This window comes from Lissotriton vulgaris, chromosome 5, assembly GCF_964263255.1.
Source record: "Lissotriton vulgaris chromosome 5, aLisVul1.2, whole genome shotgun sequence".
Classification (NCBI taxonomy): Eukaryota; Metazoa; Chordata; class Amphibia; order Caudata; family Salamandridae; genus Lissotriton; species Lissotriton vulgaris.
This window is the reverse complement of record NC_141693.1, coordinates 974,968,435-974,989,901: the sequence shown is the minus strand read 5'-3', so window position 1 is coordinate 974,989,901 and position 21,467 is coordinate 974,968,435.

The window sequence follows — 21,467 nt, the reverse complement described above, 5'->3', positions numbered from 1 at the left end:
ATAACATGTATTCGTAAAGCGCATGTTCACCAGTGGGCATCTTTGTGCAGAATAACATATTTATTGTTACCCAACTCAATGGTACTCACTTTATCGTCCTCAGGTGGATGAAAGGCTGAGTGAACCTGCCAGGATTTTAACCTGAGACCATGAGGTCAAACACAAGCCCCTACAGAGGACTCATTTGTCCACTAAGCCACCAGACCCAGCATTCTTGAAGCTCTCTCAATCATCTCTGCTTGCATTTGGGGTTAATACCATTGATAACACTGTATTGGATGAATTGCCCTCATGTACTTTACAAAAATCTCAGGCTACAAGATATGTGTTGTCCCTATAATGTATTGCTCTCAGATGTTGCAGTATTATTTTATGTATTGGGTATTTTGTACTTTCTATGTATTTCTTTCCACATGAACAAGTTAGCATGTATATCACATAATCATCTCTGCACCCATTATGCTTTGAATTTGTGTTACTGTGTTTGTATGTGGCTTATGTAGTATTTTTATGTTTTTGCCATGCTGGTATGCTTTATTCCTGGAGCATTTAAAGAAACCATATCCCTTCCTTAGCCAACAACTGGACTCGTCTGTCTTTTAGTGACTATATACAAGCCTTTCTCTCAAAGAGATAGGTTTTCTCAATGTCATAGTCGGTCTCTTACTAAGTTCTTTACCTATCAAAGGGGGGAACTTTAATATAGACCAGTCTGTCTGCAAAGTATGTCTTATTGCCTCATGCTCTTTACTGTAAGTGTTTATGTACCTTAGAGTATCACTTTGGGTAGTTGCCTTACTCAGTGACCTAGATGTAGAAAATAAAATATAGTCACGCTTTTTGTTCTGTGCTTAATTCACAGCTTGACCTAGTGTATACTCTTTGCAACCTTATGCCCTGAATCTCTCCAATTTACCATCCCTACATTCTACATAGCTAGATTCTGTGTTACTTTTCCTTTTAACTCTAAGGAGCTCACAGTATGATAATTTTTTCTGAAGGGAGGCAGCATGAAAACTCTCTGCATGTAGGTTTTCTGCACATGCTAGTACAGATTATGTTCTATTGAAATGTTATAGTTACATCTAAGAACACCACTGTCTTATTACTGATGGTACTAGTGAAATTACATTTTAATTCATCATGATTATTGATGGTTACATGTTTGTCAGTCTTAGACGTGGAACTTTTTCATACCACAAAGAGATCAGCTATAAATCTCAACCGCAGGATTATGTGGCTTGACAAATGTTCCAATTTCCTGCCATTTTTGATGTGTCATGTAGGACCCTTATTGCACAATCATATTTATTTTATTCAGTATGAGGTGTTACAGAGGTGGTGTTATGTTTGCTGCCTGTTAAAGCTGCTTGCTTATTATGGTCAGATGTACGTGCTTTGCCTAAAGTTTGTCCATTTGATGGGCAATGAAAGATGTGTTTGTCACACTCATTTGTGTCTTTGTTGGCTTGGTAGGCAATGACCTGTGGCATATGGGTCTTCATCATGAGACATCAAGGCCTTGGTATATTTTGGGCCAGTGCTTGTTTTTTCTTTTTAAAATTCTGCAGATTTTTTTAAGGTATAAAGAGCATGTTGGTCTGTCCGCATGTGAACATTCTCAGAGTCACCTGTGCTGATAAATGTTGCAGTCAGTAAGCCTTTCTTGTCATATGGATTTTTGTAGTCATTATAAATGTTAAAGTTCATTTCATGTGCGGATACGGACATTGATTGTTTTATTCGAATAAGTCAGAGATAAACTTTATTATTGTGCCACTTTCTCTGCATCTGGTTGGACACAACAATCAAATGGTAGCCTGCCTATGATCTAGATTACTGTTTGGGGGCTTAAAATTATGAGTTGTGTTACACTCCTCTTGAATTGAGCTCACGCTAATGTCTTGGAACCTAGAGGTCACTTTTAATTCACAGTGAACCTCCGTATTCCGTTGGGACGCTGCCCCCTCTACAATCATAGTCCCCGAATGGTATGCTTCCATTGTGATGCCAGCCATGTCCTAACTGCCCTCCTCTCCTCCCCTCCCCCGATCTTCTCCACTGTGACAGGGATCTTGGATGCCTGTATGCTCTCGCTGGATCCAATTCTACATTTGGATTCCCTTGACACACCATTCTGGTTGTGTTTTCCTGGTTAATTCACTTACCATACCTTGGGTGCATACCTGGAACTACCATCACTTGGCACCTTGTCCCGCCCCTAAAAAGCACCGACAAATTTTGTTGTAACCTGGTCTTGAAGATGGCCTTAATTGATCACAGGTCTAAACGCAGTCGACTATCCAATGCAACTTTTGGCACATTTCTGGTTCTTTAACTTGTTGATGACTCCGAATGTCCATAACAATTGCATTGCAACTTTTTAAAGTTAGCAACCATCAAAGTAATTGTATATTATATAGTATTTTCCTTTGCGTCACTTTCGCTGTTTTTCCTTATCTCACTTGTCATTTGCGCCGTTCACACATTTGCATGAGCACTGTTGTGCACAATATCCTATGGGTTACACCCACATTCAATGTAAATAGTGTTGATATTGTTTTTTGTACTCATTCCCCTTAAATACAGACTGCTATATCCAATTTCAAATAATCATTGATGTCTCCCTGATTCTCCCTTTGTGCAATTATTATGCATGATTTACATATTTGTCTATGAATATTACCTGTTGAGATGTTGTTGTATGTTCTAATACTTTATAGACCATGAGCCTTTTCTGCATGGTCACCTTGGATTATTTGCCTTTTTCTGGATCTGTTTTTTCTGGACTTAGAACTTCTAGGCATGCTAAATAGGAGTAAAATGTCTGCTCCCCCTTGCCAGCATGCCAATATTTGCTTATCCCTACTTGGCCTATTTAACTTGCCAATAAGTCCCTAACATGTGGTACAGAAAATGTATGCAGGGCCTGGTAGTTAAATGACTTCTGTGGACTGTAGCACCTATTGTGTAGTCCACAGAATGGGCCTGGAAAGTAAGGATTCAGGCCTACCATGTATAGCCTGGCAGACACAGCTTGGACCCAGCTGCACAGACCTGTCAAAATCACCTGTTTGGCAGGTAGGAAAAACTGTTTCCAAATATTAATAAGTCACCCCAAGCACAACTTGGGTGCATGATATTTAAGTGTAGCACATGTGTAACATCTGAAATTGCATTTTCCCACAGTGACGGTGCTAAAATTAGCATTGTCACTGGTCATGTGTAACTAGCCCATAGGAAGAGTCAAAGCATAGATTATACACTTTAATCTATAACATTTTTCCTGTACCAGCTAGAGACTCCATTAAAAGACTTAAGGACAAATTACGAATGTGGTCAGACTACCATGGTGTGCCTCAACTGCCGGGGCTCCAAAATCCCTCAGCAGTGGTGCAGCGCCCTTGGGCAACAATATGCTGGCAATACCGCTTCAGCACTGCCAGCCATATTATGCCTTTCCTGCAGCTGCCGTCGGCAGTGGAAATACCTGCAGGGCAGTGCTGTGGGGAGGGGGAGGGGCAGGGTGGGGGGTTTAGTAATGTATGGATTACGGAGTTTTACAGGTAAGTAAACAATTAAATAAATAAAACGAATTTCGTTGCGCGCACTGCATCGCATTTGGTGATGCAGTGCACTCAACGAAATTCGCTTTATTTATTTAAATGTTTACTTACCTGGGAAGCTCCGTAATCCATCCATTAGTACCCCCCACCCTGCAACTCCCCCTCCCCACGTCACCGCCCTGCAGGTACTCCCACTGCCGACCACGGCTGCTTTCCTGACCTAAACTCATTTCATGGCATGAAAATTGTGGCAGTCAGGAAAGTAAGAGGGTCCTACATGGCCCCCTGGTGCCCCTGTACATGATGTGTGTGCAGGGGCCACATGGTGTGCCCCCCTATGTGCATGCACCCATGTTCCTGCACAGCATTGACTGCACCAATCCATGCCATGCAGGAGGGGGTTTTGGGGTTCCCATTATGGTATCTTTCTATGGCTCACCACCTGGAACAGACAAATCACTGTCTGCCAGACTAGGTGAAAACTCCTAATCTGGTAGGCAGTTGGCAGTCGAGTTTGGAGTCTGGGAGCGGGACGATGGCATAGCAGCCCGCTCCCACTCTCTAAACTCGTAATGAGGCTCTTATTTTAATAATTAATGAAACCCACTCTAATGGTGAAGCCGATTTTTACTGAAAAATAGAGAAATTAAACTTTTAGAAAGTTTACTCTGCCTGACACTCCTGGAGACTGAATGGGACTATCCCTTCAGCAACTGCTTATTCTGAACTTGGCCTGAATAAGGTGTGAAGAAGGTGTGAAAACCGCTCCCAGGGCAGGGGCAATGGCCTAGGAGCGAGGATGTATTTTCCTCCTCTGTCAGGAAGACCAGTTGGGGAGGATGCAGGAATTTAATTAATTTCATATTCACCATGAAATGACAGGTGATAGCCGGAAAGGTCCAGGTCTTTGTCCCCTTTTCATGCTGGCACCTAATAAGTGGGAGGGAGGTTACCCCCAGATTCAGTTTTGAGCAGGGGCGGCCAGCGCAGGTGAGCGCTGTTGAAGTTGACAGATGACAGAATAGGTCAAATTAAATAAATAAATAAAGCCTATTCTGTCATCTGTTGTCTTCCCCAAGCAACAAATGTCCTAGTTTTCAAGGCAGTTCTCATCTACTGATCTGCAGACATCACTAGTTACATATCAATTACACCAGAAAGTCTCTTACCATAGAGATATTCAAGATGTCTCAGTCTATTGCCTTTATAAAAACAGCCCAGCTCTGATCAACACACATTGACCAAAACCCACAATCACCTTAAGAGACAACAGAAAAAGGTGAGGAAAGCGAGATGGCACCTCACGGGCGCACCACCAATGGGACCCCTGGCTGGTACTCACCAGGATGGCCCTGTTCTCATCATTGGTGCCATCAAGCCTTAACGGAAACGTGTCTTAAACCCAAAGCAAAAAGACAGTGAGTGGTGCAGTGGACTCAACTTATATGTGACAAAAACTTACAACAATAAACATTTAACATATAATCTACTGTGCAACCAGGACAAAAAACTTTACTCATGTTCCCTTCTTTGTTGCAAACAGTACACACATAAACATAAAAAAGAAGGATGTGAATACTACCAATCGATTCACGCCCTACTTACAGCCGACATGTTTCATTGCCTTGGTTTCTATCAGGCAATTTCCTCAGGGCAAATCAATTAAATGCCACTGCAAAGGACACTGAGCTTTGCGAGCCTTCAATTAGCCTTGCCTCTCATACCAGCCAAGAGGAATATTAAAACAGGAATGCAGCCCCCATAGGTGAGCGTGATCCAATCTCCCTTCGGTTCTGTTACGGTGGAGAATAGTAGTCCGGCGTCTTCTCAGCACTCGAACTCATCTGTTGTCTTCCCCCCGCCCCACTCCACCACGCTTACCTGAACCGGCCCGACTGGTTTTGAGTGGCCACAGAGGAGGGGGCTTTTGTTATTACTCTGTCCACACAGGCTCTGCACAAGGAGAGAACAGTTTCTCCGTCTTCAGTTTGAGGATGAAGGGCACTATGGGATTATTTGCAGTTCTGCAAGCAGGAACTGCTGTAAACAGTGGATAGAGTTGTCCCTAGGATTTGGACTCCATTGTCTAGGGAGAAGACAGGAGGCAAACCATCCACTATCCAGTGCCAACCATAAAAGGGGACCCGCAAGGCATTGGCCTTTGAACACTCACTGGACCTGCAGGAGAGAACAGGACCTACTTTCTGTGACCTAGGAAGAGCCCTGAAGGACTAGACGTGTTCCTGCTTGGACCCAGGATAAAGGAAGTAGACTACGAGGAAGTGTCAGTTGGCTGACATCTTGTACGGCTACAGGGACACAACAAGTTGCAAGAGGCCTTTTCCCTGAAGTGGCCACTGGACCTGGACTGGACTTTGCTATTGACCTCAACCTGAACCCTGAGAGTCTCTCAGTACCTTCCCTTGAGGTCTGCAGAAGTGTACTGCTATTGTTGCGCCCGCCAGGTGCATTTCTCACAAGGTTAATCTCTGGTTCCCCTTAGTGGATTTTTGTTGTTTTTGTGTAATTTTGTTTATTGAATTTTAATTTGGTTTCTAATTAAGGATTTTTGTTGCTTGGTATTTTAACATTATTTATTGTTTTGGTGTTTCATGCATACTTGACACATTGCCCTAAGTTAAGCCAACCTGCTCTGTGCCATTGCTACCAGGAGTTTGAGTTCAGGTTAATCTAGTGACTTTTGGCTTACCCTGACAAGATTTGTTATTATTCCTTGAGGGGGCGGTGGCCCACCCAAATAATGATCCAATTTCTCACATACACAAAGGCTGCCTGATACAGACCATCCATGTCAAATCTTCATATGCCCTATAATAGGAAGAGTATGTTTAAGACAAGTATTACACTGTTATGTTATTAGGGCAAATATTTAAAATGACTTTCTTCCTTTTTCTCCTCCACCACCTTCAAGGCCTCATGTAATGCCAGATGCTGATGACATGTGCAGGGTGGGTAGAGAGCGTTGTCATAGTTCAGCTTGCAGGTGATGAAGGCCTGAGTGACGGATCTGCAAGTTTTGAGAGAAACCCAGATGAAAATCTTCTTGAGGATGTGGAAGCTGGAGGTGAAGAGAATGTGTTCATTTGGTTGGTTATGCAAACTGGTTGTAAACTGCTATTCCAAGCTTCTACAAATAGATGTTCGGTGCGGGTCTTAGTTCGGTTGGCCACCAGGTGGAGTTCCACAGTGAGGTGAGGTTGCAGAATATGACTACTTTTGTCTTCTCTTAGTTGTGTTTGAGACAGTTGGTTTGCATCTAGCTGGGTCCCGGGTGAAACTAGCTCTAGCACAAGTCGTGCCACCTGCAAAACGAGCAGGAATAGCACTCTCAGTCGCCCCGTCAAGGCTCTACTAGGACTTCCAAAGCTACTAACGACCTTAAGCTCAGAGTAATCACACTTTGACCCATTTCCTTAAGAATTGGACAATACCCAATTCTCACACATTTTTTAGGTCCTGAAGAAAGCCCTACGACCCGTTAGGGGCACCTATAAGGGCTGAAACATGTCGACCATTGAATCGGACTATGAGAGTGCAGGGGACTCATAAACAGTCTATTCTGCACACATCACATTTTTCTTAGACAGTCTTCACATACACCTACGGAATAAAATTTGTATTGTTAGGTAGTATGAGGATCTCTTTTTAACAAAGCACCTTTCACCCACCACCGATTTCTGATCATTACTGTAAAAACCAGAGGTTCCCTCCAGGTGGAGGCTGTCACATATCTAACATATGCGGAGAATCAAGATAAACCGCCACACGACCTGCTTACGTGAATTAGTTTTTTAAGTACTTTTATTAGTACTGATGGATAGTACACAGTGGACCCTGGTTGCAGGTACTCAGATAAACAGTCAGGTCCTGAGCAAATTACAAAAATATCACAGTTACAAAAACTATCACGATAATCATCATGATCTTCATCCTTATGAACAAAACAGCCCTCTTCATTACCAGCCATTGCACGCCTTTAGCCACCCTCCAGAGATGCCAAAATCTACCATCTTGGGTAATGCTGCTCTGTTTGTTAATCTTGAAAGACCTACAGGATCTGGAGGAGCCCTTTTGCACAATTCTTGTGGTAAATATTTTACCGTATACTATTTTTCCATATAATTTCAGAAAGGTTACAAAAAGAATAGCTCAATCAAATGAGAGGCAGAGTCTGTGGTGTCTGAGTCATAAGGGCTTTAATCATAAAGGATGACTAAATGACTCAAGTCAATGGAGATCTAGTCCATCAATACAAGGGTTTGGGTATGCAATGATGGCAGGAAAAGATGTCAACGATTTATTCACAGTACATGACATATATAGTAAAATGACTCAATAGCATTGAATACAGTAGCCGTGACAAGTGAAATGTATATGATAAGAACACATGTGCGTAGCAAAAAGGCGTGAACATGGGTATGCACAGAGGCGTGAACTAGAAACGTCACAGAAAAGTGTCATAAGTGGGTGGATGCTTGGAGAATTCTTGCAGAGTCAGCTGAAACCTATGGCCTGGATGCGCGCGCAGCTAATATGACGTGTGATTGACGTGCAACGGGAGGAAGCTAAGAGTCTGACTTTTAACACTGGTAGAAGAGACAGAAGTCTGGCATGTCAGATCGACCTGTCCCTAACCATATCTGATATCTAGTATTTGGAGGATGTTTAATTTAGAGGAAAAGGTCTCTTGGGCAGAGGCTACTCTATACTGAATGTAAGTGCGTGCATAGGTGTCTGCGTGTCTACATGCGGATGCTCGAAGCCAGGGGCCTACTATGGTAACGGGAACTGTAAATTACTTGCACAGAGACAGGGAGACTTGCTCTTTGCTCTGCAGCCGGAGTTATGTTTACCTAAATCACTAGACAGGAATGTGTTTTCGAGGAGCTGAGCTGGCTACGCTGATAACTTGAAGGCAAAATACTGCTTTTGGCAGGCAGACCAGGCCGAGCCGGGCACCGCTCGGTTGGCAGGAAGTAAGGCAGAGGTCAGGGATGCATCTCCATGCTGCAGCTTTCAGAGGCAGAGGCAGAAATGGCTTGAAGACAGAAATCAGGGCCTAGCTCGGCAGAGCCAGAAAAACGTGAAAGTGCACCATATAAAGACGGTGGCACGGCATACTTAGGAACCGAATTATCGATCCATTCATGGTGGATCTGATAGAGGACATGTTAACGTTGGACGCAAATGTATTTGCGTCTTCAGATTCGGTCGTGGAGGGAAATTACATGTACTTGAAGTGTGTACATGGAGCCGTCGGGGTCTACGTTAGGGGACACAATTGACCATAAAAATTCCAATTACCTCATTCCCTCCTTGTCCCCTACGGACCCTTCATGATATGTCTATTTTCATGAGACCATCAATCTGTTCATATAACATCATTTGCTCTTCTATCTTTCTTCTGGAATGGGAACGTGCACTTGAATGGGGAACACAAGCTGTGGCGCACAAGCCGCAAAGCACTGGCCCACATTGTAAACATAGACAACAACTGAAGATTATGGCCAATATGATTCCTAGAAATGACAGTGGTTTCCATCCCCAGGCTGTTACTACACTCCAGAGCCAACCGGACCAAGTCCAGGAGCCTGGATTCTGGTGTATCAGATGAGCAATCTCGTGAAGTCGGGTAATGGCTTTATAGACTGATGGCGCATTATTTGGAATAAATACGCAGCAACTGGATCCGATGACTCTACAAGCCCCGCCCCTATCGGCCAGGATGACGTCAAGGACAAGGCGGTTCTGAAGAACAACAAGTCTCATAGCAGACTGCTCCTCTGTTAAGTTGCCCAAAGCTGAAGTAGTCTCATTCACTACTGCTTCGAGTATTCTGGTTAATTTGCGTATCAGTTTACTATTGGAGACAGTTCCTAGATAGGGGAAGAATCCTTTATTGAAATCTGTATATTGTTCCCATGTAGTTTCAGTCTGATCAACTATTGGGAGGTCTCTTTTATGTCTAACAATATTAAGGCGGGAATTCCTGTGATAGTCAGATGGGGCTAGAAATACTGGTGGTAATAAGAATGCAATGAAACAGGTACCATCCCAGTCTGGAGGTAAACGGACATAAGCTGTCTGACCACATATAAAATAGGAATGTCGGGAAGCTTTGAAAGTAGACTTGCCTTGATCACTAAATTCGACCACAGTAGTACAGTCACTGTGACCTAGATGTACTGAACCATTCTTTCTGACACATAATACACCTTTCGCTGGTAGAACTGATATGGATGGCAAATCTGGACTGGTTTCTGACTGAACATTTTAGAATCATGAGGTTAAGTGTAAAATTGCCTAATCCATACACTTCGTTTTCTAGATCTGTCCCTGTCATTTGTGGAAGACCTTCTTCGTTCGGGAAACATGCTTTGTTCATGCCTGTGTTCAGATTTCCCCATATCCAATTGCCTTGGGAAACCTTAAAGTCAGTGTCTATAGAAGATATTAAACTAAACCAGGCACCACAGGAACCATTATGTGTAAACGGGTAAGGAAAGAGAGGCAGAGCTCCCTTGTAGTTCTGGTAGGGAGGGAGTCGGCCACATATCCAACAATTAGTGGCATTGTTGATCTGGTGAGAATGGTGTAACATACGAATGAATGTATTGTTGCGCAGCGCAAGTCGATAGGACAATTCGTGTGGGGGTAGAGCACTAAACGTGTGTTCTGCAGTGTTATTAGAAAAATGTGCAAGAGGAAAATACATATAAAGCATCCAACTTAAAGCAATAATCGTAAGACTCAGAAAAAACATAATAAGTAATGTGCAGATACATCTGCTCTGGAGACTTTTACAATATTTTCGTTTCTTGGTCTCCTGTCGATCTCTCTCTCTATTTGGGTCTAACTTGTACATTGTCAGAACTGCCTAACTGCTTCACCCAGGGGGGGACTTAAACAATTAAACTGTCTGACTTACTAGACCTCAGTTTCTGGCGATACTCCTCTTGGGGAGTTTTCTCTAGAAGGGGAAGTTTGGTATCAGTCACTGGTACGTGGGAGTTCTGGGATTCAGAGTTTGGCGGAAATCCATAATGTCTTTTCACGTGACTCGAGTGGAGCCAGCCCTTACGGCCCTCCAATTTGACGGCAGTCCTTGTAGTTAACAAAACAATTTTCGGCTCCTTCCAGCGGGGCTCCAGCGGACTCTTCCGATCGAAGTTGCGGATGTATACGAGGTCACCAGGGACGATCTTGTGTGGCTTCACCTCGGTGTTGTCTGGGAAGGCTGCCACGACCTGTGAACGACATGATTGTAGTGCAGACATCAAGGAAGCAAGGTAATCTGTCAGCATAGTACTATCAACATCAGTAATCTTTCGCGGCAGAGGCGTCCCCCACATATTAGGAGGTCTACCGAAGACCACCTCATACGGGGATAGCCCTGTCCTAGAGTGGGCTACCATTCTCATATAGAAAAGTGCAACTGGCAATGCTACTATCCAATCTACTCCCTTCTCTTTACACACTTTTGCAAGGCGAGTTTTCAGAGTCTGATTGTGCCGCTCCACGAGACCTGCTGCCTCTGGATGCCGGACACAGTGAAACTTCCACTGGTATCCCAATAGAAGAGAGACCTGCTTCATGAGTTCGGATGAGAATGGCTGACCGTTATCTGAGTACACGACACGGGGCAAACCGTATCGAGGGAAAAACTCACGAACCAACTGCTTGGCAGTGGTCGGGGCAGTGTAATCTGGGACAGGATATGCTTCTGTCCATCGGGATAGGGCACAAACAACTACGAGGACATACTTAAATCCTCGGCATCTGTCCATCTGGATATAATCCATCTGGAGGACTTCAAAAGGATAGTCGGGAGGATGGAATCCACCTTGCTCTACGGGAATCCCTTTTCCTGGATTGAACTGACAACAGATCATGCAGGTACGCACTTTCTGTTTTGCTGCTGCTCGTAAATGCTTGTTGAACCAAAGATTCTGTACACTATCTAACATGGCTTTTTCTCCTAAATGTGCTGGACTATGTGCTGTGTTAATGATAACTTGAACCATAGAGTCGGGGAGAAACCATGTGGTCTTTCCCTTCGTCATCCATCCCTGGTCAGTCTGGACCCCTCCTTGTTCAGTCCATTTCTTTATTTCATCTGGAGTGGCATGTGTCTGTATGTCGATGACATCTTGTGTGGGGTCCCTGACTGTCATGCAATGTGTCTGTGAAGTCGCATCTGTCTTGGTCATGTCCGTCGTTTGGGTATGAGTCAGTGCTGTATGCTTCGCTATTCGATCTGCAAAATCGTTGCCCTGAGAAATCTTGTCTGTGACTTTCGTATGTGCCTTGCACTTCATGATAGCTATAGCTGTAGGCAGATGTATAGCTTCTAACAGAGCTTGAATGAGGGGGCCATGCTGTATCTTGGCTCCGTGAGAGGTCAAGAAACCTCTTTCTTGCCAGAGTACACCGAAGTCGTGAACGACTCCGAATGCATAACGTGAATCTGTGTATATATTTACTTTCTGGTTCTTGGCTCGTATACAGGCTTGAGTCAGAGCAATGAGCTCTGCTGCTTGGGCTGACAGGGTGTCAATGCGATGTGTTTCTATGACATCAGTTTCAGTGGTCACTGCATACGCGGCCACTAATTCTCCTGTACTTGTTCTTAAACATGAACCATCCACATAAAGTGTCAGGTCTGGATCGGGTAATGCGACATCTGTCAAGTCTTGTCTGGGCTTCGTAACTGTGTCAACTACTTCCACGCAGTCATGTGGAGTAGGGTCTGTTGTGCTCGATGGTAAAAGTGTAGCAGGATTCAGTGTATTACAGCGTCTGATTTCTATGTGTGGCTGGAATAACGTCAATTCATAACCTGTCAGTCGTGCTACAGTCAAGTGTTGAGTCTGTGTTCTGTTTAAAAGAACCTCTACAGAATGTGGAACTTGCACTGTCAATTGATGTCCCAATACAATTGAGTCGCTTTGTCTGATTGCTAGAGCTGTAGCAGCAACTGACTTTAAGCATGCAGGCAAGGCCTGGGCTACTGGATCCAATGTGCTCGAAAAATAAGCACACGGTCTGTGTTTGTCTGCTTGTAACTGAGTGAGAACCGACAACGCTGTGCCATTGCGTTCTGTGACAAAAAGTGTAAAAGGTTTGGTGTAACATGGTGTCGCTAAAACTGGTGCTTGACATAAGGCTTTCTTTAATTCGTCAAAAGCTTGTGTATGTTCCTGAGTCCATGGGAGAACAGACGAAGACGCTGCCTCCTGTGTTGTCAACTGTATGAGTGGTTTAGCTAGAAATGCATATTGTGGAATCCATTGTCTGCAATAGGAAGTGAGTCCAATAAAAGCTCGTACTTCTTTCTGTGTCTTGGGTTGCGGAAGATGTGCAATTAACTGAATTCGTTCAGGTGTCAGCTGCCTACCCCACTTGGTCAGCAAGTGCCCAAGGTACACCACTTGCTGGGCACAGAATTGTAGCTTCGAAGGAGACACCTTGTGTCCCTTGTCCGCCAGGAAATGCAAAACTGTCAGTGATCCTAGTTCACATTCTTGTTCACTACGGGCGGTGATCAATAGATCATCGACGTACTGGAGTAGGGCAGTGTTGGCAGGCATGTGAATACTGTCAAGTTGTCTTTTTAATGCTTGGCTGTAGATGCTGGGGCTTTCTGTGAATCCTTGAGGTGCGCGTGCAAGTTTGAAGCTTCGGCCATTTAAACAGAATCCGAAAAGATATTGGCTTTCCGGATCAATGGGGACACTAAAAAAGGCGTTCTTGAGGTCAATTACAGTAAAGAACGTCGCTTCGGAATCAATAGCAGTCAATAGGGATGAAATGTCTGGGACCACGGGATACTGTGGTACAATGCATTTATTCAATTCTCGTAAATCGATAACTAATCGATAAACTGGAGGTGCATTTGGATCAGTACGTTTAAGAATTGGAATGATAGGGGAATTACAAACATTCGAGTCGGTTTCTACAACCACTCCTTGTGCAATGAGCTCGTCAATGATTTTCAGTAAAGCCACTACAGCATCTGGTGGCAACTTGTATTGTCGAATGCGTGGTAGTACTACTCCTGGCTTGAGTGTGACACGATATGGAGTAATGTGCATACAACCTACATCAGTGGGGCCTTTTGCCCATAAATGTGCAGGAACATTCTGTAACCTGGCGTCAAAATCCCTCAATACATAATGGCCTTTGAAATCACGAAGGAACAACCTTACTCCTTCCGGAGAACAACAAATCACCGCTCCTAGAGCTTTCAGGGTCTTTATACCAAGTAAGTTTTCTGGGCATGATTTCGTGAGCAGTAAATCTGTAGTGTGGGACAATGGACCAACTGCAAGGGGAACAGGTTTCGATACTTCATTAACAATAGGCTTTCCTGAGAATCCAAGGGAAACATTCTGTGAGCCTGAGAGGGGTGCCCCTGGAACCTCGTCGTGACTGATTGTTGTCCTGCTTGCCCCTGTGTCAATTAAAAATTTTCTATCCTTCCCTAATACCTGACTGTGTACATAAGGGCCTTCTTAATCTACAGGAACCTCGAAAAGGGGCAAGCCAACCTCCCTCTCTAGGCTGTTTCATGTGTATTGCTGGTAATCGGGGTAATCAGATTGCGCATACTGGTACATCTGCTGTGTGACATGTTGTGTTGCGGCAATGGGTTGTGGCTGTGGTACCGCTACGGTCTGTTGTGGAACCTGCATAGGCTTACCATTCTGTGGAACGTGTTGTTGGACCTGGTCCTGTCTAGGAGGACGCGGTCTCTCTTTAGTTTTACCTGTAGCTATATTGTGTTTCAAAACTGCACAATCGTTTACATAGTGACCTGGCTGTTTACAATAGTTGCATATCCCTTTAACAGGAGCTGCTGAATTTGAATTATTGGATTGTGTCGTACCCCTTTTATGACCGTCAGCTGGAACTGACTGAGCAACTAGTACTTTCATTTTTGTGTCTTTCATACGTCTCTGTTCGTGATCATGTTCTTCTCTAATTCTGTTCTGGTGATACTGTAACATTTGTAACATTTGGGAAGGCGTATTAGCTTGCCATGTGCTCTCGACTTTCAGTACACGGTTCTTAACCTGGGGCAGTGAATTCTCGACTAATTTGGATACAAAAAGGTGTGGGTATGACTCGCTACTTGTTTTCAGGCCACTATTGATAATAAAACATTTCTCAAATCGGGAATAAAAATCACTAGTGTCTTCGTCGGGTTTCTGTTTGCAGGCTGAGATTGCATCCCAGTCCTCCTTTTTAGTTGCTAACAATCTTGGCAAAACCTGTACTAACAATCCTGGTAATGCTTTAGTTTTCTCCCCAAGACCTACACCTGGGGTTCGACCAGTCTCTTCAGCTTCTAATGCAGTCCAATCTATCTTTTTGTCTCCCACCTCCCATTCTTTTTCTTTGAGTTTCTCGTAAATACCGGCAGGCAATAACACTTTCAATATTTTCATAATGTCGGGATAAATGTAATCTCCCATGAGTAACATGTCTTTTATTTCACGGTGGAAACCTGCAGGGTCTTTATCATGACTGGGCACTATTTTCTTCATTTCTAACAATTCCATTTTAGTTATAGGCGTGTATACAAACACGCGTTCTAGGGTATCATCGGCTTTCCTGACTGGATGTACTTCTCGTAAAGGATTCTGTTTGTCAAAGTGATATGGTTGCCTAACTGGGGGTGGAACGGAAACAAGATGTGGAGTCAAGAAAGTTCTATATTTGTGACATTGTTCTAAAATTGTCTCAATTAGATCGGTACCTAGACCTCTCCATCTTCTCAGGAGTAAGTCCTGTAATAAACTATATAACGGACCTGGATCAGATGCTTGGTTTTCATACTGTATAATGAGGTGTTGGGTCATGTATATACCAGCTAGTCGCTGTTCTTCTGGAGTAAGACTTAAAAATGGTTGCACTACTGAATCGTCTTTATATATGCTGTCATCTCCGGCCCACTGTACTGCGGATCGGGCTAGTTCCTGATCACGTAGCGTATTGAGTTCGTGATAACCTACCCTCTCTTTCAGTACTTTGTCAGTGATTTGGAATACATGTTCAAGGGTACATCGCTCTGGTATCGGGCAAAGGTAACGTTTCTTGTTTTCTAAACGAATGGGTCTATCGAAGGGCCTTTCAAGAGGATACGGTCTAGGGAGTTTCTCTCTACCTACATATGCCACCATGTCTCTATTTGGTAATTGCGAGGTTTCTGCTGGATTCTCTGGTTCTTCCTCCTCTGAGGAGTCCTTATCCTCTGACCCAGAATGTCTTTCAGATTCTCGACGGGCATGTATTGCTATTATTTCTTTACGAATCTTTCTAACCATAGCATGTACACATTTCTCTTTATCATGTTTACCCTCCGAAATATTCTGGCTCCATCTGTTCAATCTATCCATTTCATCTTGTGGAAAGCCTGTCTGATCTTGTTCCCTTATCAAACAATTAACCAAAAATCGCATAATTAAACCTTTGTTCTCAACTTTCTGACGTGACATGGCTTCACCAACACATTCCTGTCTTTCTCCTGTTCTAATGAAATGATACAAATTGTCTAGATGGTCTGGCATTTCTGGTAGCAATTGCAAATAATCTGTAACACGTCTTAAACGTAGGGATGCTAACAACATGGGTCCTGTTTTACGAGGCACTGTGTCATATCTACAATCTGTAAGCTGTTCTCTGAGCTTTTCGGCTGGGGCACCTTTAGGTGTTCACGACATTGCGAATTCTCTCATTGTCACTTGTTGTAACTGTGGCGGGGTGCGATAACCTCCTGTAGCACCTCCTGAGGCGGAGGCTTGAGCATAACCTGGCTGTAGGGTCGGTATCTGCTGTAACGGGGTTGGAACCTGAACCGTGCCAGACCCAAAAGGATTAAGCGGGTGAATAGGGGGACCAACAGGTACGGGTGCAGGAAGTGGTGCAGGAGGGGTTCGCTGTTGCGGACCCGGGGGCAGATGATCATGGGGTAGATTATTGTCAGCAGGTGGTACATGGGCAGGTACATTGGTATATGCGGGAGCTACATCGTCTAAATAGGAGGAAAGAAAAATATCTGCTGCGGTCTTGTGACGTAATTTAGTCGGTACCAATGGAGGGGGCAGATTTTTCGGTGTTTCCGGGGTCGCCTTGGGCAGGCCCTCGGCCAGGACTGGATACAGTCCTGTCATAATGGCATTACTCTGTCTGTGGTGTTGTTCCATTCTAACTCGTTCTCCTTCTTCTAGTAGTCCTTTTTCTTTGGCTTTTTCAAAATCCTCTCTACTTTTCTCTGCTTTTCTGAGTGCTTTCTCTGTCCGTCTATGTGATTCTTTACGCCATAATTCAATGGCATCTTTCTGTGACTGTCTGGCTTTCTTTTTCCACAACGCTTCCTCTACTCTCATGATGCACTCGGCATCCCATGTCCCTGTAACGGGCCATCTCTGATTCTCTGCCAAGTCTTTAGTGTATTCCACCCACAAGTCGAGAAATAATATGGCATCTAAGCCGTGCTTGTGGTACATAAAATAACCAGGAGTGTCCCTGGGTGGGATGGGAACAGCTTCTTCAAGTATCCCTTTCCTAGTTGCTATCTGTCTCAATTTCGAGAATAAAGGCATCGCTACCTCGGTCTAGACACTATACACAATGAACACAGTAAAAATAAAAATGCGAACAATCACTCATACCACGACATTAAGACACATTGAAACATTATGAAAACGAACAACAATAACTTGATACCTAGATACTAGATGCACTGCTAAACAGTACAGATACACTGCTAAAACAGTGCAGACCGGGTCTGTGTACCCAAACCCGTCTTGACCGGACACAAATTAATGTACCCGTCTACATGCGTCCCCAGCAACGGTACTCACCGGGAAGCACGGAACGGAAGGCCTCGGAAACTCGACTGGACTGGACTGACGTCACTGCTTCTGCTGCGCACTACGCATGCGCCTCGACATTACTGGTGGGCCTCTCGATACCTCGGACACTGCTCTCTCGGCTGGGCTCTGGTCGGGATCCTCTGCACTCCTCACCGCCTCGTCTGGATGTCGGCCGCAGTCTCCGTCACCTCCGTAGGCCTGAGGGAGATACAGGAATTCCTGCAGATGCGCATGGGGTCCGTCACAGCTGTAGTCGGGGGCAGAGCCTGCGACGCATCGCCGGCGCATGGGGTGGGGGAGGGGTCCCTATTCGGGCGCCAAATTATGTGGTAAATATTTTACCGTATACTATTTTTCCATATAATTTCAGACAGGTTACAAAAAGAATAGCTCAATCAAATGAGAGGCAGAGTCCGTGGTGTCTGAGTCATAAGGGCTTTAATCATAAAGGATGACTAAATGACTCGAGTCAATGGAGATCTAGTCCATCAATACAAGGGTTCGGGTATGCAATGATGGCAGGAAAAGATGTCAACGATTTATTCACAGTACATGACATATATAGTAAAATGACTCAATAGCATTGAATACAGTAGGCGTGACAAGTGAAATGTATATGATAAGAACACATGTGCGTAGCAAAAAGGCGTGAACATGGGTATGCACAGAGGCGTGAACTAGAAACGTCACAGAAAAGTGTCATAAGTGGGTGGATGCTTGGAGAATTCTTGCAGAGTCAGCTGAAACCTATGGCCTGGATGCGCGCGCAGCTAATATGACGTGTGATTGACGTGCAACGGGAGGAAGCTAAGAGTCTGACTTTTAACACTGGTAGAAGAGACAGAAGTCTGGCATGTCAGATCGACCTGTCCCTAACCATATCTGATATCTAGTATTTGGAGGTTGTTAATCTAGAGGAAAAGGTCTCTTGGGCAGAGGCTACTCTATACTGAATGTAAGTGCGTGCATAGGTGTCTGCGTGTCTACATGCGGATGGTCGAAGCCACGGGCCTACTATGGTAACGGGAACTGTAAATTACTTGCACGGAGACAGGGAGACTTGCTCTTTGCTCTGCAGCCGGGGATATGTTTACCTAAATCACTAGACAGGAATGTGTTTTCGAGGAGCTGAGCTGGCTACGCTGATAACTTGAAGGCAAAATACTGTTTTTGGCAGGCAGACCAGGCCGAGCCGGGCACCGCTCGGTTGGCAGGAAGTAAGGCAGAGGTCAGGGATGCATCTCCATGCTGCAGCTTTCAGAGGCAGAAATGGCTTGAAGACAGAAATCAGGGCCTAGCTCGGCAGAGCCAGAAAAACGTGAAAGTGCAACATATAAAGACGGTGGCACGGCATACTTAGGAACGGAATTATCGATCCATTCATGGTGGATCTGATAGAGGACATGTTAACGTTAAACGCAAATGTATTTGCGTCTTCAGATTTGGTCGTGGAGGGAAATTACATGTACTTGAAGTGTGTACATGGAGCCGTCGGGGTCTACGTTAGGGGACACAATTGACCATAAAAATTCCAATTACCTCATTCTAATAAAACATATTTTTACAAAACCATCCATATGAATTTTAGGGCATTGTAATGCTCCATACTCTTGGCCTGCTGCGTCTCAATAGAAATTCGAAGCTTCTGGTGGTGAGGTCGAGCACTGGAAAATTCTCCTATTACTAGGTGGTATAATATTGAAAGGGGAAACCAAGTGCTGGACATCTGATGCATTTTGATACTATGTTTCTTTTTTTTTTTTTTTTTTTGCCTCCTGTCTTGGTTAGGTTGAAAAAAAAAAAAAAAAAAGTATATATCTTCGATTTATTATTGTTATATTTTTTTTTTTCTAGGTATAATTTTGTTTATTTACTTTAACATATGTTTTGTTCCCATATTGTATTCCATGTATATCGTATCAATCTACATTGATTATTTTTGTACATATGTTTTGTGATCTGAATTTGCCAACGAAAAAAAAAAGGAAAATTCTCTGCGAGGTAGTTTATATTTAATCCACCAGAAGCATGCCTCTGAGGTGGCAATTGTGATCTTCACACTAGAAAGTGGCAGTTGGGAGAAATCCTATACATCCACAATATTTCTCTAATGATTAAAGATACAAAAATGTGACTCTGACATGTAAGATGGACAATATACTTTAAGTTACTGGTTAAACTGTCTTACCTTCTCATTGCATTGGAGATCATAGAGCGTTATTCTGATGTTTTGTAAGTAGTATGTTTTAGGAAGTTCATTCATCTCATTCGATTACAAGCAACAATTATTGACTATGGTTAGTGGGAAACCTTCCTTACTTAAATCTTACATGAGAAATTATTGCAGTATATGTTTTTTAACATTTTAAACAAACTTAACTTCTAGCCTCTTTGAATGGTAATCAACTAAAACTGGGGTAAATTGCATATGTGAAAGACGTCTTGTAAAAAGACCAGCAATATTGAGCAACAGCTTCTATCAAGCAAATGGATCCAAAAGACTCAGCATCATAAGCATGGTAACAGTCTTAAAGTTCTCGCCGCAAGCCATATACACTCCACCAATAGAGGTATTCTTTTCACACACTGAGAAAGGGCATGATGCGTGGACTTAGGCTCCAACCTATGGCAGTGTGTTAGAATTTCCACAGGGACGTAGTCCCATCCTGCACTCATCATCAAAACGTGTAGCAGTGTGATGTGGCTGGCCCGATAGCCAAGATGGCCCTCTAACGCGGAGCTCCAGATACCCTTGCTGTTTTATTTCTTAAAAAGCCATGCTGGAGAGAATATACTCAAAATATCTGTGCCAATACTAAGTCCTGGACACTTTGCACATCTGTGGATGTGCAATCTGAGAAGATTGCACAGATTTGGGACTGAATGCAAGCTGATAAGTGTGTCTCGGCCTACAAAATGTGGGCACCCTCGGTGACCCAGCCATGACGATGAAGGCTGATGAGCCTAAGGCCACTTGCACTATCCACATTCCATGAGAGGTGGATGTGTTGCATTGCCAGGGACTTCTTTGCTCAACTAGTGCCCTGGATGCCAATTGGCAGCCATGAGTCCTGCTGCATGAGACCTGCCACAGGTTGGCCCGGCCTGGTGCAGCACACTTCTGCCTGCTGCCAGGAATGAAGGACTTGAGAGCCATGTGATGCAAATCTTTCCCCCCTCCCAGAGCGTCGAGGGGACTGGAGACAGTTGAGGAGGTAGACCTGATGCATGGGTGATGAGGTAAGGAATTTTGGGGCAGTCGTGATTACACTTAGGGAGACCATGCTGATCCTTTGACTGTTATACTTTAGGCGCTGCCCTACAAAGTGTCTTAACTTGGCCATGATAGTGCTTCGGTGCCGCGAGACCCGACTGGGTCCTGCTGCTTCTGTGTTCTGGATTTCACTGCAGGCCTTGTTGCGCTGTGTGCCCATATCCCCATACCTTTTTTCTCATGTCTTATTCACTCACAACATAGCAAACATAGCCAATACATATCCCATGCAGTGAAAGCTGACATTTGACTGTAGCACAGTCAGACCTCATCCAGTTCAGCCATGGGGGTGGGAGGACCCAACGCCGTGGAGCCCAACTCCAATACAGATGCTGTTTTATTAGACTTTGAGGCCAATCTTGCCTTCATTGATCATAACATAGAGACTGTCACCACCAGGCTGGATCGGCTTTCATAGAACCCTGATCACCAGAATGCAAGACTAGATGGAGTAGACATATAGGATCTGGATAATGCCACTACAACTGCTACCAAGAAGGCGCTTAAAATTGAGAAAATGATTACTTCAATTGTGGCCAAGAATGAACATCTAGAGGTACTCTCACACCGCACTAACCTAAAAATTATCAGAATTGTGGAATCATCAACATGGGATGCCCAGGCATGTTTGTTGTATTGCTACTGGTGGACCTGTTCAGAAGGGCATCATTATGTAAGATGTTTCTGGTGGAGGGTGCATATCACTCATTGGACCCAATACTCACA